General features: G+C 41.2%; 1 protein-coding gene across 2 annotated transcripts in view; it reads right to left on the reverse strand.

Moving 5' to 3' along the window:
- Window positions 1-18,241, reverse strand: part of cntfr (ciliary neurotrophic factor receptor) — a 227,837-nt gene that overhangs the window by 185,986 nt on the left and 23,610 nt on the right. For both annotated transcript variants that reach the window (XM_084572083.1, XM_084572084.1), the window contains exon 2: window positions 1,508-1,548. The gene's annotated coding sequence lies outside the window, so the exon portion shown is untranslated. The remainder of the gene's footprint in view (window positions 1-1,507; window positions 1,549-18,241) is intronic.

Here is an 18,241-nt window from a genome sequence, read left to right on the forward strand (position 1 = left end):
AATTTATCTCCAGTCCCATTAACATTCTTACCTGTAACCGACCAACAGACATTCTCGTCTCCAGAGCCTCACTCTCCTGAGTCTTACCTCTTTCCGATTCATTTAAAGTGTCTGCTGCTTCGGCATCTCCCCTCTTAGTTTATTGAGATCATGCAACATGACATATGCCTTGCTGCAAGCCAAACGTCCTGATGGGTAGACTAAATTCTTGAACTTGAACTCAATTATGGTTATGGTGAAAACAGAATTAAAGAGTAATTACGTTCCATTACACCTGTTTGTCAGCAGTAGCCTGAAGCTTCTACGGGCTTGTGTCCTCGGTTCAAATCCCCAGCCTTGCGTGGGGGATATTTTGCCAGGGAAACAAATGAGCAAGACACTCCCTTCCCTCATCAACTATAGCTGAGCTGCCTTAAAGCAAGGCCCTGGATTCCCAGCTTCTCTGCCGCAGCTGCAGAGTAGGCAACAATTTGCATTTACAAATTCTGTATGCAAAGATCATCTGTCACTTCAAAATAAATCTGTCAATATTGGTTATAAAAATGAGATATTAAACTTTCGTTTCAGGTCTCTGTGAGTGAATAAAAGTGTGTACACATACTATCAGTGTTCAAAGTATTGCGGCAGACATGAGCTTCCCTGTATGTAACCTTAGAGCCCTGAGCTGTCAGTATGAAGGCATGCCAGTGGCCTGCACGGAATCTGGATATCTGTCTACGTGTGTGTCCGTGTCGTCTGCGTATTTTCCTGCATGAGTGTGTGTATGTGCGCCTGGGTGATGGTGTGTAACGTCTGCATGCCTACAGTTTCCGTATCTGACCGTCGACATGTGTGCGTCGCTGGCATTTCTGGATGGAGGAACTCTATACGCCTCCTCAGAGCCCTTTCAACGCCCGCCGCTCCACACACACACACATCACACATCCTACTGCTGACACACGCATGTCACCACGGCAACCAGATACAGCCCAAGACATGCTACTGACAGCGAAGCAGAGACCACCATACTGGCGGGCCAGAGGTTCTCAGCCAGTTAAAACCGCAACATACGAATTGCTCGACATTTTTCTCAAATAATAATCCAAACAAAATCAATTCATTGGGATTCTCAGCACTTACTGAGACTAAAGATTCATTTTCACATACAGTCTGCCTTGTTCTCACGCATTATAAGCAGGTTCACAGTATTTCTGCGGTTTTTCACACATGTGGCTCGCATTGTTGATTTGATCTCGAGAGCTTCATCTTCAAAGTGGTGTGAGGCAAGTTTCAGAAATCATTTACGGAAAAATGCAGACTCGCTGCAAATATGACCGAGCAGGAAAACGGAGAACAAGAGCAACAATTTTGCAGATTTATAAAGAAAATGAAATGAATTTCACGGAGCCCCTGGTTCATTAAATGGCACCACATAGATTCTACAGTATAAATAAAAACTGAAAGACAGAAAAAAACAACAACCGTAGGTGCAGTGTGATTACTTATAGGGGAGATGAACTAAACTTACCTCAGACAGGACAAAATGTCAGCACGATCCTCCTCTTCACCCTGCAAAAAACAAGTTAGAGTTAGTCACTACTTCAACAGAAAATGTGCAGTAAAGGATGTGAGATCTGATTTGGGAGAAACTTTTCATACAGTGGCAAATTGCTAGACAACCCCTGAAGGGCCACTTCTTTGCTAATGGAGGACACCCTACTGTTACGACAACAAAAAGAAAAGATTCAGTGCTAAGCTTTACTTAACCAGTTTGGATTAGTATTGCTGAAACATCCTGCTAAAAATATTAGAGAATGTAAAATTAGATTTTTATAGATTAGGAATGGCAGCATACTCTAAAAAAGTGCTTGCATGTTGTAGCTTTAGACACATAAACAGTATGTGAAAAGTGTAAATGTATGCACCCCAGAGGCCGTCTGCTGCTGTCTTATCTACTCAGAGCATTCGTTTTCTCCCCCCCCCCCCCCCTTTCTCCATCGCTCCTTCTTTCCATCTGGTTTCCATTCTCTCCACCTGCCCATCAGTCTGCAGCCAGGGACAGGTGAGCCTATTACACGCTTCTCACACAGCCTGCTAGACACACTCGCACGTACACACACAAAACCACACTTCATGGTAATTTAACTTGCCACGCACATCAGCCAAATCGGCCGCGCTGTAAAACGGCTGTTACCGCAGCCACGTCACGCTCCTGATGAAGTGGTCTAGTGTCCAATGTAAAAAGCCAACAAAAACTACTATTACTACAGAATACAGAAAAATAGGACAGACACAGCAGAGGGAAATTGGTGCAGCCCTAAAATTTTATCTTTCTGAGCTCTGAAAGTGTCAAGCTGTAGAGATGTTGAGTGTAGAAACACAAAAGACAAGTTGAATTTTAAATCCTGAGTGAGCAATATGAACAAAGGAGTTAAACTTAAGTCACTAACTTAGAGTGAATTACTGAAATGTCATAGGAGAATAACGAGCACAAATGTTTTACTCAGACAGAAAGCAGTGAGTCGATGTGCAGTCAGAATTCAGAGCAAACATATTTGTTCTACATGGTACTACTTCAAAGTGACAGTAATATATATTTTGGAGGGGAGGTTAGAGGGTTGCTAATCAATACCAGTGAGTCAACATTTACTTCACTGGGCACAGAGATTTAAGCTGTCACTCCAAGCATAATGTTTCATGGAACACTGCTGCCTTTGAGTTCAATTTAACTGACAAGGAAAACAAACCGTTTTTTACTGCTGTGATATTATATTCCCTTAGAAAATGACCAAATAAACCAACAAAGCAAATATACTCCAGTGATACCAAAGAATATCCGTTTAACTGAGTGAAACCTTCACATCACATTTTGAATTTCACAAAACAAAAATAGAAACCACTGAATTTATCTGGAAGTAAAAAAAAAACGCTCACTGGCGCTCTGAAGGTTTCGGTTGAGAGCCAATGTGAAAACCATTATATACTTCAGGGCTTAGACGTGATGGATCAGTGCGCCGGCAGACAACACAAGCCTAGGCATTAACTGCAGCGAGGGCAGGAAAGCCAGAAAGTGTGTAAATACTTTTCCTTAATACAGATGAGTGGAAAACACAAGTTACAGCCTTACTGTGTAAATCCTGCTTTAATCGCAGCAATCAATTGCTTAGTAATCCTGTTTGGCCAGGATTCATCTGTGCACTTTGCAATATGAAAAAGAACGGCACAGGATCTATGAAATTATTGTCAGCACTATTTTTCCTCCTCATGCTATAGTCGTTCAATAAAAATAGTTTGTGGTCTCCTTTAGATTTTCTTCCTCGGATGAATTCTGACCTCAGTATCACAGTTAGAGGACATTTTGCTTGTTTTCTATTTTGTTGCTGTTTTTATGTAGAGTCAAAGCAGCCCCGCCTCAGTTTCTCTAGAGGCATCAGTGGCTGAAAGGCTATTTATTTATTTCCAGAAACCTTGTCTGGTATCCTGCTTGGCTGGTGGAGATAGAGAATGAGGGGGAGAGAAAAAGAAAAAAAAAGTTGAAGGGGAGGGGAGATTTGCTGATGGTGCCACGCAGCAACATTGCAGAACGTGCTATCATGTGAAACATCGCCTTTTAGACAAGTACACACTTTCTCCCAATCTCTCACTCTTTCTCTTCATGTTTGCTCCTTCTCTATCTGCAACTCTGCCCGTCTCAGGCTCACACGCTCTTACTCACGGTGTGCCACTCCACACACACACTCACACACACACACACACACTTTTCTCCCGTTTCCTTCTTCCAGACCTCGACACCAGCTGTACTTTTCCAATTCAGCAGTTCTTGAACTCTCCGGATGACACAAATAGATTTCACACTAGCAAAGAGCACACAAATAATAACACTAAAAAGAAAACGAAAAAAAAAGAAAAAACTAAAACAATACCAAGCAAATCTGCAAAATCCAAATCCCACCGGCCTCTGTGCAGCTCCAGATTGGGAGGATGACAGTATTAGCGGGCCAGGCTAAAATTACTTATGTGGAGAGTGAATGCATGATTATGCAAGGAGAAAAGAAAGACCAAAGGAGAATAAGATGAAGAGCTTAATATACAGTAGCTACAGACAGAGGGATTAAAACAGATGAGGATGTAAACAGTGTGAGAAGACTCTTAGATATAATTACACACTCAGCATGTGTCTTTTTAATACCCCCATAACAGGAGATCATCCCCAATGAAAAGCCACAGATATCAAAACCCCTTATTTTTTAATTATATCCTAAAACAACACAAGAGCGTAGCAGTAGCAGAAGGATTTTCTCTCTGTGAGCAGTCAAATCCTAGTAAAATCTTTAAATCATGGCCGCACATCCTGATTCGGGGAATACACATGCAAAACAAGAGATTTAACATCAAGTTTGCTCAGCGGCAGTGACAGAAACGTGGCGGTTCGCCCTGTGTACTGGCCATACATAATGCACTTTGCAAACAGATGTGTGAGCCACCAGCCAAAAGCTGGGATTGAGTTTATTAAATCGTCTATTTCTTTAGTCTGTCTTCAGCAAAAATAAGTTCCGAGGAGTGAGGTCAAAGTGTTCATGCACATTCCTACAACATGACTGATGTTGCATGTCACCTCTCACTAATATCAAAATGGTTTCCTTGATTAAGGCCTATGAACAGAGATGTTGGCAACTGCACACGAAAATGAACCTAAACCACTCACACATGCAGCTTTTATTTTTAGAACAGCACTGCCAAATATCGAGCAACCTTTGAGTATAAAGGCATCACCTTGCACAAACAAACTAAAAATAAAGGTAAAGTATATAAAAGGTTAGGCTGCAGAGTTACGACTATAAATCAATGGGCTAAAAGAAGTCCTAAGAGCCACTGCACATTGCACAAAATCCGATGTGAATTCAGCCAACGGTCCCCCAATTCTCCCCTTCTGCTCTGTTTCCCTGCCTGTCCTGTAAGAGCCAGGGCTATTATTAGCAAGCAGGGGGGATCAGGTTAAGACGATGAAGGCTAAAAGAGCATGGAGAGACAGAGAATTTATCTGTGGGCATAGTGGGAGGTAAACCCACGGAAAAAAGCTTGACCTGCCAGTTCGTCTGCAGAACACGTTTACCAATCGAGTGGTTTCAAAAAACATAATTAATTACATGCAACAAAGAACAGCAAGAGTCTAATGGATATTGAGTTGAAAAACTAATGATTTTTTAAGTGCTGTTGTGTTGTATGTCTCTTGTTTTTGATAGATAAAAGACAACATCATGGCATATTAGTGATGCTTACATCTAAAAGCATCCAACCCTAACCTTAACCCTAACAATCAAAGTAGAAAGTAGACAGATGCTAAAACAGAAAATGGAAATGGGATGGGAATCCGGTATAACAAGTTAAAATGTATTTAAAGATTAAAAATCTAAGTGGTAGTATTTCAACAAATAACTGTCTTGGCTCAAACAGTAATGTTATTCCCATTCCCAGCAGCTCAAGTGAATATCTGTGCACCTTGAACAGAATCTAGTTCGGGGACTAGACAAATCTCAATAGCAACCAAAGAAGCACGCAGATGATCTCCAGCTCCAAGTACACAAATAAACACACAAAACTCTTCTGAAACCATGTTCTTAACACGCACAAGCTATCAACTGTATATAAAGATTGACAGACCCTGTGACGTCAACCACAGACTAAAAGAGATGAAGCTCAGTGTGGTGGCTCTAACCGTCGCCATCTTGTCCATCTCCTATTTTTTCCGTTATCAAAAATGGGAGAAGACTCAGCTGACAGCCAGCCACCTGTGAGGACACCCACCTGTCACTCAAAAAGGCCACACCCAGTTGTCTGTATTATATGTACTCAAGCCCATACAGTTTTCATGAATGGGAAAACTAGTTTTGAAACACTATTTTGTTTTTGTACCAGGCTGTAAACGTGTTTATTCCTGCTGTAATGTGGGGCATTTTAATATGAAAGTATATGGGGAGCAACGTTTAAAGCACGCCTCAAGTGGCCAATTAAAGAACTGCAGGGTTTTTTGCACTTTCTCTTCGGCTTCGTTTTTTCAGCCCTGAGGTTTGCACTTGGTTTTGATGATATTTGTTGTCATTTGGTGTGGACAGAAGACAGGGGAGAAATATGAAACAAAGATGAAGGCAATAACGGTGAAGATAACAAAAACTAATGAGACAAGGAAAAGAAAAGACAAGGGGATTGCTCAGTTAAGATGTCAGAGGTTAAGAGAGAAAACTGGAGGCAGTGAGTTCAGACTATAAGCCTCATAATCTGCTTCATAACTGTCATCTGACATCACTGCAGCAGATGCTTTATCTTGGATCCTGTTCTCTCTGCCTCTTCTAATGTAATGGGTGGGGGTCTCTGTCATATTGCGGTGTAATGAAAACAGAGAGGACGGAGGGAGAGGGAAATCGAAGGAGATTGCTATTCCACAACACGAAGAGGTGGAAAGGACATTCAGTCATATACTACCTTGGACAGGGAAGGGGATAGGTACACAGAAGAGTGAAAAAAGTATTACTATGAGCTATACACTGTATGTGGGTGACCATGCGTTTTTATGCAGGCAGCAAAGCAGCTTGTACACAGCTTTTAAAAATGACCGCTTAGTTTGTTATTTAAATGTACCATAAAGAGAATGGATAATGTGCAGGGTTTATGGCCATTTGTCCACAAGGCCCTGCTTACAGTGTCACAACCTGCTCAGTGACTGACCTGACTCAACAAACCATGAATGGCTGGCTGAGAGGGAAAATGAGAAAAGTTTAAAGCGTCTAAAAACAGCATAACAGTAGCAGAGTTTCATTAGGTTTGGAGAAAAATTGGAAATGGAAATATGATGGTTACATCACACATGCAACTGATGTTTTTAAAATCATAGAGCGAAGTCATATTGCAGCTACTTTTATCCTTTCATTTTACATTCCTTTTTGTGTTCCTAGACCAACATGGAAGGAAAAAAAAAACGTATGCCAGTCATCTTAGTGTTCTCAGTGTGGACTTCAGGATTACAGAGGTTTAGCTACAAAGAGCTGCAGTATATAGTCTGAGTCTTTCAAAGAGGTTTTAACAAGGGACGTCCCAATCAGATCACAGAGCTTGGTATTGGGACTGATCAAAGCATTTGTAAAATGATCAGATCAGATTGAGCACACAGCCAAGCCCACACTTTGTGTTTTACGTCTGCCATAAACCAAAGTCTGACTAAATATGTTTGCTGTGTGGAAGTACTTTACACTGGAAAACAGTAATTTGCAAAATCTGCAATGTGGTGGTAGTAGTAGAGCAACATTTAATACTACCAATTTGCTTTGCTACCTACTAAAAAAATACTGCTGCACAGCACACATGTGATTTAAGAGAATACAAGTAAGATAAGAAAGGCCTTTATGAATCACCAGGGAAGAAAAAATACTGAGTGAATCAGGACTCAGGTTGGGTGATGCTCAATATAAAGTGATTGGAATTGAGTCAAGGGCAAAACAACTTTATCAGTACATCCCTAGTTTTAACAAAGGTTGTGTTTTTTCATCAATATTAAAGTGGTAAATAAAACTCTTTAGTTACAGTGTCTCTTGTGCTTAGCTCGATACAAACCAACTCGCTCTCAAATAAACAAAAGAATAGTGTACAGTATTGTGTATAGTGTACAGTATTATTACCAGTAACAGTACATGTGTAACTGGTGATAAATTAGTTGGCAGGTGAGGAAGTCCTATAAAGAGCAACAAATGTTGCTGTGGAGGCAGATAATGGCATATATTATAGGTTGTAGGACTTGTGTCCCATTGTTTCTAGCTTATGTTTAGGCAACTAAAGTATTTCATGTGGTTTGAAAAAAACAAATAAATCATGGTTTGGGTTCAAATAGACCCTTTGATAAAGCTAAACATCTGGCATCTGCAACAAGCTTTTCTGCAATTTTCTAGGCTACCATGGTGGCAAGTCATCCTCTGACGTGGAGATTATACATAATAATAATAATAATAATAATACATTTTATTTAAAAGCGCTTTTCAAGATACTCAAAGACACTTTACATAAAAAGGACATCAAATTAGCAAAACAATGTGAAATATAACATCAAAAACACAATAAACTGAGCTAAACATTAAAAGCAATTTTAAAAAGGTGTGTTTTTGTCAGAGATTTGAAGGTAGGAAGGTCGGTACAGTCGCGAATGTGTTTGGGGAGAGAGTTCCAGAGGGAGGGGGCAGCTGCAGAGAAGGCTCTGTCGCCCCAGGTTCGATGCTTGGTCTTGAGTGGTGGAGTAAGGAGGTTTGCGTCACATGAACGGAGGCTGCGGGATGGATTGTGGCGATGGAGCAGGTCAGTGAGATAGGAAGGGGCCTGGTTATGGAGGGCTTTGTGTGTGAGGAGGAGGATTTTGAACTGAATACGCTGTGGAACTGGGAGCCAGTGGAGTTTCTGGAGGACAGGAGTGATGTGATCACGGGAGCGGGTGTGGGTGAGCAGACGTGCAGCAGAATTTTGGATGTACTGAAGTTTATTTAAAGTTTTGGATGGTGTGCCATAGAGGATGCTGTTGCAGTAGTCAATTCTGGAAGTGATGAAGGCGTGAATGAGGGTTTCAGCAGCAGAGAAGGAGAGTGATGGACGGAGTCGGGCAATGTTCTTGAGGTGGAAGAAGGCAGTTCTGGTGATTTGATTGATGTGATGATCAAAGGAGAGGTTACTGTCAAAGATGACTCCGAGGTTGCGGCTGTTGGGGGATGGAGACAAGGTGGAGTTGTCGATGGTGAGGCGGAAACTGTCTGTGGTGTTGTTGAGGGATTTGGGGCTGATAATGATTAGGTCTGATTTGTCACAATTTAGTTTGAGGAAGTTGATCTGCATCCAGGATTTGATGTCAGCGAGGCAATTGGAGAGAGTGGAAAGAGTGGCGGGAGTGATGGAGTTGGTGGAGATATAAAGCTGGACGTCATCAGCATAACAGTGGAAATGGAGACCGTGGTGGCGAATGATGTTGCCAAGAGGGAGCAGGTAAAGTATGAAGAGGAGAGGACCAAGCACCGATCCCTGGGGGACACCTTGGGACAGAGGAACAGTGGAGGAGGTGCAGTTGTTGATGTGGATGAATTGTTGTCGGTCTGACATCAACTTCATTCATACTTGCCCAGAAGGAATCATGCATAAAAGCCATTAGTTTAAAACACCTTAACTACGTTTTTGGTACGCAAGCAGAGGTAAACAACTTTCAAGGCTGCTCCCAATCACCTTTCAGTCTTCCACAACCTAGAGTCGTTGATATACTTAATTTAGTCACACACATGTAAACAGAAATAAACCACTGTGTGGAGGAAAGCTCATGTTCATACCTTAGATAGATGATTTATAGTAAGAAGAAAGCAAAGCCTAAGCTTTGTGGGCTTAATAGCAGAGTAGCAGAACAAGAACTCAGTGCCCTCCTTAACAGTTCTTACTAGACAACCATGATAATAACAAGTACATAATAAGTACATAATTACTCACATTGTTCACAATTTTAGTAACGTTAGAATTGTTGCACTTGGAGCTGAAAAGATGACTGAATTACACTATGAGCCAAACTCTGAAAACAATACAACGGCACTAAACAAAAGGCCGTATGTCAGGAATTAGATTAATGTATATTTACAGTGGAAAATGAGTCAAAGATGTCCTTGCTGGCTTTTCTGATGAATGAGCAGACAATATTTTTTACCAACAGGAATCCCTCAAGTAAACTGTCAACAAAATGTGTCTGCGTGTCCGCCCGAGTAAAACAAAGCTCAAACTGCACTGACCAAACTCCATTCACGACTCAGGAAGAGTTAATTTAACATGAGCTTTTGACAGATCAGAAGTAGGTTCAGGACGCTATGCTTATGCTTCAAAGTCGGGGCAAAGATGTAAATGTCAAGGAAGCTGTCATTGCTTGTTACTGGGAAATACTCGAGGCATATCACTTCTTTCCCTGTAACACTACATGTCTGACAGTATCATGAAATGTGCATGAATCAGATGCCTTGACATGAGATATCCATCATTTTCAAAAATACAATGCAGACACCGTTTCAAAACTGTTTTAGCTGTTCTTTCCCATATGTCATGAATTATTTTTGGCCAGTTATTTCAGTGCAGTATGCTCAGTGAATATAAATAAACTTCAGTTTGCAGCGATGCAGGGTTTCTGGCTAATCCACCACATCACAGTAAGCAGCATGGAGGCCCAATTCTTTATATAATATTGAACTATTTGGTGCAGCATTCACGCTTCATTACACGCTTATGAATCGCAGTATTTTCTGTGAATGACTGCACATCTGCTTCGCTATCACGCAGTATAGCCAAGCAGGTAACACCTGGATCCAAGAAGCAATGTTGCCTTGCTGATGAATTCCATCACACATACCACACTGGTTCTGAGAGACAAAAAACAAGGGTAGTGGGGATGTTTATTAAAAATGATTTGCAGCCCTTTCTATAGTTGGAGATGTGGGTTTCCGTCACCTTATGAAAACGCTCAACACCTTACAAAGTACCCTCTAGCACAGTTTCCTGCAGCAAGGTAATTGCCAACCACTATGAAACAACACATTAAGGTATTGAAAACCATTTGTCTGAAGCACAGAGCCTTGCCCTCACTACACCTATTTGGACCTTGCAAGTTACCTTACAGTTTTGATTTACTACAGGTCTCATTGGGAAATGATTAACACGGTTTTCCAAACCGGTATCATGTATGAAATGTTCAATCGTGTGATAACTGTAAATGCATCCCTAGTAAGCAGAAGAAGAAAACAGACTTCATGAAGATACAAGATTAATTTTCTAGCATCATGTGAAGTTCCTTCCTGTGACTAAAGACTAAATCCCAAACATTTCATGATGATGAAGAAGGCAGTCCAGCAACAGTTACGCAAGCACATTTTTTGTGTGTGAACAATGTGACAAGTGTCAGAGCTGTTTTTACTGCAAATCAAGTGGAGAAAATTAGTTCCAAAATGTCCAAACCAATAAAAAAAGATTCCATCTTAAAAGCTACGAGAGGGGCTGACACGGAATAGCAAAGAGAGAAAAATAATGAATCCTCGAGCCAGCGAGAAGGACAAAGAGATGAGAGCGAAACCCCAGAGAGGCGTTCAGAAGATACTCACTCTTCTCATCATTGCGTCCACCTCTGCACCACGAGATGTAAATGCAGTCAAAGCAGGAGGGAGGGACAAGGGGGGAAGGCAAAGAAAAGGAATTAATAAAATGAAGGTTGTGAAAAAGAAAATGTAGGTTGTTTTCTCCTTTAGCAGAGCGATACTAACAGTTGCAAGGGCAGAGGTAGAGGCGGGAGGAGATATACAAGGTAAAATTACTTGAAAGAGTTTATTAAACGAATGAAGATGGTCATATTCAGTAGGAAACAACGATACAGGGTGAAGAGAGGGGAGCTATTTGGTCTGGAATGTGGGAGGGGAATTAAAAAGTAATGTCGAGAACTGTACAAAGAAGGAAGTGAATATGGGAAATGGGCAGGCAGAAAAGTCGAATTATTAAGCAGCCTGACTGAACAAATCTTCTTTGCTAAAATACAAACACATCGTACACCTCTAGGATAAGTTTTCTTCCACATTTTCAGCTTTTGAAACACATACATGCTGTCTGATTGGACCAGTGTTTAACTGTCAGTCACAGCTCACTGTCACCGAATTGCTTCGAGGATATCTCCTACCAAAAAAAGAAATGAGCTCATATGATTTAAGATGGTCTTTCAGGGCCAGAGGGAAGGAATGAGGGCCGGCAGATTGGCAGACTAAAGAGTGACAGCATCCCTAGGCAACACAGGAGAAGGAAGAGAAGGGAGGAGAGGAGGTAGTTAGAAAAACAGAATAAGGTGAAATGACTGGCAGATTGATAAAACGACTGTCATCGCTGCTGGGCTGTGAATAAATAACTGGATGAAAATGTGGTGGATAAGGAGTAGACATTGAGAATAAGTGGCAACATTAAAGCTGACTGTCACCTCTTCTAAGAGGGACTGGGAGGACTGTGTGGTAAGGAGAGGAAGAAATGAAGAAGAAATAAGGAAAAAAGTGTGAATAAGCAGGATAACACTGTCGAAGTTGGCCAAAGACGGGAGACTGATCGCAAGGCCAAATGGAAGGATACCAAGAAAGATGAAAAGGGCTTGTGGGGAGAAAAAAAAAAAAAACAAGAGGGATGAAGAGAGAAGAGAGGAGTGAAACTGGACTAAATTTAGCTTAATGCCTATCAAAAAGGAGGGAGGGGGGCAAATCAAGGCATAAAGACAGAGGCAGGAGAGGGCACAGACAGAGACGGCAAAATGGTGTGAAATTGACATGAAAATGAGGGGATGCTTGAGCGAAAGCCAGCATGCTGTGACACCTGAGGTTTGTGAGGGTTTAGGGCAGGTTGGCTCAGCACGATAAGATAACTGCCACCTTATCTGTGGCCGTCAGACTGCTAACACATGGACACACCAACTGACATATCAACACAAATGCACACGGTTTGGCCTGGGAAAAGCAGACAAAAGATTGGCAGACAGGTGTTTGGAGCTGGGATTGGAATTGATTCAGATGTCTATTTTGCGTATAGCGGCCTGTGTGTGTGTTTTTTTTTAAGTAATCTGTGTGTATGCTGCACTTGCGACAAGGATGCTTAACTTTGTGGAGAGGTGGTGAAGAAAAACCAGTCATTTGTATGCAGATAGCCGTTCATATTTGCATAGAAATTTTTTGTGAAGACTGTTATGACCCAGCTCAGCTAGTGTAAAGGGAAGTAACATAAAGTGTGAAGTGTTTCGTTTGGTAATCTTTTGCTCTGCAGAGAAAGAAATAATCAATGAAAGATTGGGCATTTGGACTGTACTTGAGCTGGAAAAGTACTTGGCCACAAGTTCAAACTAGAATGCATATTACACGCCCTTAGTGAAACTAACAAACAATTCCTATGGAAGGGTATGCGATGTGTTTGTTCGTTTGGTGTACTCAGCCACACCAATGGTTAGTATCAACAGGACACAAAGATGACAAGCAGAATTAGAAAAACACCAAACTAGCACTACCAAGTGTTTACAGAACCAAAGGTTGCAAAGGGGAGCTGTTCAAATTAAACTATAACCCCTCTTACCAACAAATTATGGTCCCTTTTAAATCAAGTGTGTGGATTCCTGCAGATGAGAAAAAAGGACAAGAGAACAGCATGACAGGCAGGATGTGAGACACACCTGGGCACCACTCCTGGCCAAGAGCATGCACCTGCCTATTTGCACATATGAAAAAGATTTAACCCAGAAGGAGGGGAGTGCAAGGCCACAATGGGCCATAACTCTTGCCGTCTTAAAATGATGTCACGAGTTGCTGTTTTTGCTTGCTCTCTATTGCCAAGTCTTGGTCTACGTTGTATGTATTGTTGGTCGCACACTGTCTCTCACCGTGCCTTATATCCAATCAATGTTTCAAAAGTGGAAGGCGATATGAAGGTAGTGTACATAGCATTAAGAAAACAAATATTGATTAACAGGCAGTGGCGAAGCTTTGCAATCATTACAGAACTGTAATTTCTTGCAGAACTATAATTACATCTACAAACATGAATCAAGTTTGAACACTGCTTATTGATGATAACACTTCATATCAAAACAAAAAACTATGTGCACAATGATGATCAGTTTGGTAGTTTTTATGCATTTACAGCATGATTGTGTATTTAATCTAGCACATCTTTCCTGAGAGTAATCAAGTGATGCTGTTGTAAAGACTTAATTTCGATCAACAGAAAAATGGGTAACAAGTGAACGTACAAATAGACCCATTTGAAATCCCATTGCCGTTGGCCAATGGGATTCCACACAATCGTCACCTTCAAAACATCCGTGCGTCTTTACAAACGCCCCACAGACACGCAAGGTCTAAAGGAACAAACAAATACTGTACCCCCAAGGGGATTGGTGCCGTTTAGATTTAGATTATAAAACAAATCAACATCATGAGCCGCCATCGTTACTCTGGCAGAGAGTCAGGGACATAGATTGGATTTTTATACCCTGGTTGCTTTGACGTGAAGGCTGTGAGAGCCGGTCTAACGATTCAACGGTCATCTACAGCCATAAATGTTAATTAACAACCTCAGCTAGTGGACATTCATTTCCTGCTATAGCCGAAAGGGATCGCTCATAAAAAATATGGTGTGTGGGCATGTGGATATGCCACACGTGTATTTGACTATAACTGTGTATATGTATATATGCGAGTGTAGGTGTGTGCATGCGTGCGTGGGTGTGCGTGTGTGTGTGCGTGCGCGCACAGCATCATATATGACAATGTGTGAACGTTCCAAGGACACGGGGTGGTGCAAACTGTCCCAAAGGCTTCTCTGTCCTTTTCTAATATGGCAATAAGCCGTCAGCACAAACCATAACTAGCTAGTCACACCATGACAATATAATGAAGCTATACAGGGACAAAGTCAGGTAAAAGTCAAACCATGGGCACATAGAGGTGTACGCCCACATACAGGTCAGGGGAGACATACACTGTGACATGGAGCAGAAGACAGTCAAGACATGGGTCATCACATGACATCAGAACAGAGCTGTACATGGCCAAAATTAGATAAAGGATACACTATAGCATCATAATACAATCTGTTCATAGTAATTCAAGTCAATCTATGATGTCATAGTACATTTTGAGAAAGTAAGTGTGGTATGACATCATAATACAATATGACCACAGGAGCACACCTCATGGTATGGAGTCATATTATGAGAAACCACGTGTACTATGACGTCACAATAGAGTGACTCTCGTAATACAAGTCACTGTATGATGTCATAGCGTCAGGATTTCCTGTGTGTGTTCCTTGTTGGGTGTGTCTGTGTGTTTCCTGACTGGAGGTTGGTGCGGAGCTGGGCGGAGCTGGAACCACTTACCTGCACACCTGCAATCAATGGAGCCTCATCACTATGACAACGTAAGCCTACTATTGCATCATAATACGACTTTCATAATTCAAGTGATTATATTATGCCTTGGTACATCATGAGAAAGTGAACTATGACATCAAAATAGAGTGTAAATGTATTAATACTAGTTGCTGTATGATGTTCTAGTACATTCTGGGAGAAGTGCACCATCATTTCATAATAGTACACATCATAATACATACCATACTGATGCAAGTCATTATATGATGTCATACTGCATCATGAGAAAGTAAATGTACAATGACATAATACAATATGCCTATAGTAATCCATGTCACTGTGTGATGTCATAGTAGTTGAGAAAGTACATGTACCATGACATCATGATACAATCGGCCATAGCAATGCAAGTCATTGTATGGCTAGCTGAGTGTACTATGGCATCATAATATGACTATCGTAATTCAAAATCAAACTAAACTTTTTCCCTGTCGAAGTTGTCACTGTTTTTCTGTATATATATCTTTTTGCCAAATTCCATGCTACTGTGACAAGGAAATTTCCCATACGTGGGATTAATAAACATGTCTTATCTTATTTTAAACTTTCAGTTGTATGATCAATTGACCTTTGGCTAAGCCCCGCCCTAGAATGTAGATTGACCAATCACAGCTCCCACAGGGGTCCGACACTTTTTCACAGCTCTCCATTGACTTTAACGCAGGCGTCTCATATTTTCGGTCTCGGCAGGCTATACTGTCGGTATATATCCAGGGTATGGATAAGCTCAATGATGTGCGAGCAAAACCCTGTGGAGCTAACCAAAACATCACCGTTACAGCTTAAGTTGCACAGTTGTTGATACGCTAGCACACGCTGAAGAAATACAACGTTGTACGTGCGTAACGTTAGTCCGTTTGCTTCGTAATAACGATTATAGAAGTGAATAGAGACGTACACAGCTTTGCATGAACAGTGTTGCTCCTTGATATTGTCAGTCCCAGCCTCCGTCTCGATTAATAGGATATGCGGTAGTTCATTTTTTGACTGTGACCGGTATGCTTTCCCCTCTGTTTGGATGCCTTGTTGTTCGTTGCGTTTCACTTGTATGTCCTGAATATAGCCTTCGAACGCATATTGCAGCCCCTTTTGCCTACTTCTATCGGACACTTTATTTGCTGCTTTATAAAAGTTTGACAAAAGTTCAGCAGGAAGAGCTGTCACAGCATAAGCCATGTTGATACCAGAGCCTTATAGATAACCAGAAAACCACAGCCAAGAAGAGAATGTCGGACGTAGCAACAGTAACTAAGGGGGGCGGGGCTTAGCCAAAGGTCAATTAGTCGGTCAACAGAAATGGTTGATAATTAATCATTTCAAAAATTTTCTTCTGAAATGTAATCGTCTGATCTTTGGTTATATGACTGTAACCGAATATCATGGTGACCACGGATAGATGTCATCTTGGTGCATTAGGCACACGACAGCTGGCCAAAGCTGACTGGATCATGGCAAATCATTTCACCTGAAGCCAGAGATGGGGACAACTGGTTCAATTTTACAATGGTTTAACCAGCGTTTTATGAATGTGACCACCTGCTGCTGCTATTTGTATTTAGGTATATCACTGCCAGTCCTGTTATTTTAAAACCCTTGTCTTGTTTAGCAAACCTGGCAAATTAATAAAAATGAAAACCAAACAATGAACCGTATCAGTGTTATCCCTGGCTGTGGAAAACAGAGCTAATGGATACAAGTCATAACTCTCTCTTTCCATCTCACTGTTGACGCTTTCCTTCTCCCCCATGCCCCATTTATCAATTCATTTATCCATTCTGCCCCATCCGTCCTCCTCTCGCTCTCTCTCCCTCTCTTTTCCTCTTATCTGTCTAAATGTATTGTAGGACACCACCATTTCAGGCTGGTGTTGTGTTCTGACCATGAAGATGTTTTACAGGCGTCCCACCATCCTCCATCCTCAACCCCCCCTTCGCTAAACAGATAGGAGAAAAGCCCCCATGTTGGAGCCACGGTTCAGTGGTTTCTAATTATGTCTTCGCTGTAGGGGCCTGGTCAGAATATTTCATATAGACCCATGAGAGAGAGATAAGGGAGGGAATGAAGAATGGAAGGACAGACAGGGAACAGTGAGGATGAAGAGAAGCTACACACCTTACAGTACATAGATGCGGTCTGTTTATAGTCTATACTGCCCAACAATGACATCAAGTGAAAGAAAGAAAAATAGGAAGGCATGGAGAATTTTGTTTTGAATCCATTTACAGCACACTAGCTTTTATATTTTACATTGTCTTAAGAACTCAAATTTTTATCTATATCTTGTTCACATAATCTAAAACATTTCCAGTTATTGATTTCTATTTAACTTAAACATCAGCCCCAGTCTGTGATTCTGATGCTAGCATTAAATTTTAACAGCTATAGTGAGGGTCACATTGAGGTAACTGAAGTACTTGAACAACCTTGATAGGCTGCAACATATTTCTATCCTGTAAGCTATACGAAAATGTAAAGAATACATCATTTATTTTCCTGCATGTACAGGCACATTACTGCTAGCTCTATTACTTCACTCTAAAAAGTCTTTTGCTGAAAGGGGAAAGTAGGCCTTGGAGCATTGAGAACTTTACATACAAAAGTTAAACCTGTACCATCAACTCCCTTCTCTGTCTGCAAACCATTCCTCTTTTGTGGAGAAGTTTATATTCTAATAGGAGAGTTTAAATATAAATGGATAGCGATAACAAGCTGCAATAGTTTACTCCATTTTGATCTCTCAGACTCTCTCTGGAGAGCCAGCTCTTTGGTTCTTCAAAGGTCAGCTGTCAAGATGCCTTACTACTGTCAAAAATATGCAGCTAATAGTTCACCAAAGTTGAATCTATTTATTTTGAACTTTGATGTGATATAGTCAAGTCTAGAGTATGAAGGAATCATAATGCACATTGGCATCTATCCCTTCCACAAGTCTGCACATATGCTCCTGTCCAAACCTTAACCCAAAGCCATTTCATCGCACACATACAGGTTAAAATGTCTGCAGACCCTGCCTTTTGGTAATTATACAATAATGAGGAAGCCTTCTTGACCTTGCAAGTACAGTCAAATGTGCCACACACACACACTCCCTCATGAAGACATGCACACATACACACAGCAGCTCTTCTCAGGGCTCTTAAATGGCTTGTGTCATTAATGTTGGTGTGGTTGCCAGCTGTAACATTTCCTGTGGTCATTAGACCATCTGGTGGCCTGACTACTTTCGTATCTCTATCCGCCTCTGCTTCTGCCTATCTGCCTTCATGTACT

This window comes from Chelon labrosus (genome assembly GCF_963514085.1).
Source record: "Chelon labrosus genome assembly, chromosome: 22".
In the NCBI taxonomy this organism is placed as follows: Eukaryota; Metazoa; Chordata; class Actinopteri; order Mugiliformes; family Mugilidae; genus Chelon; species Chelon labrosus.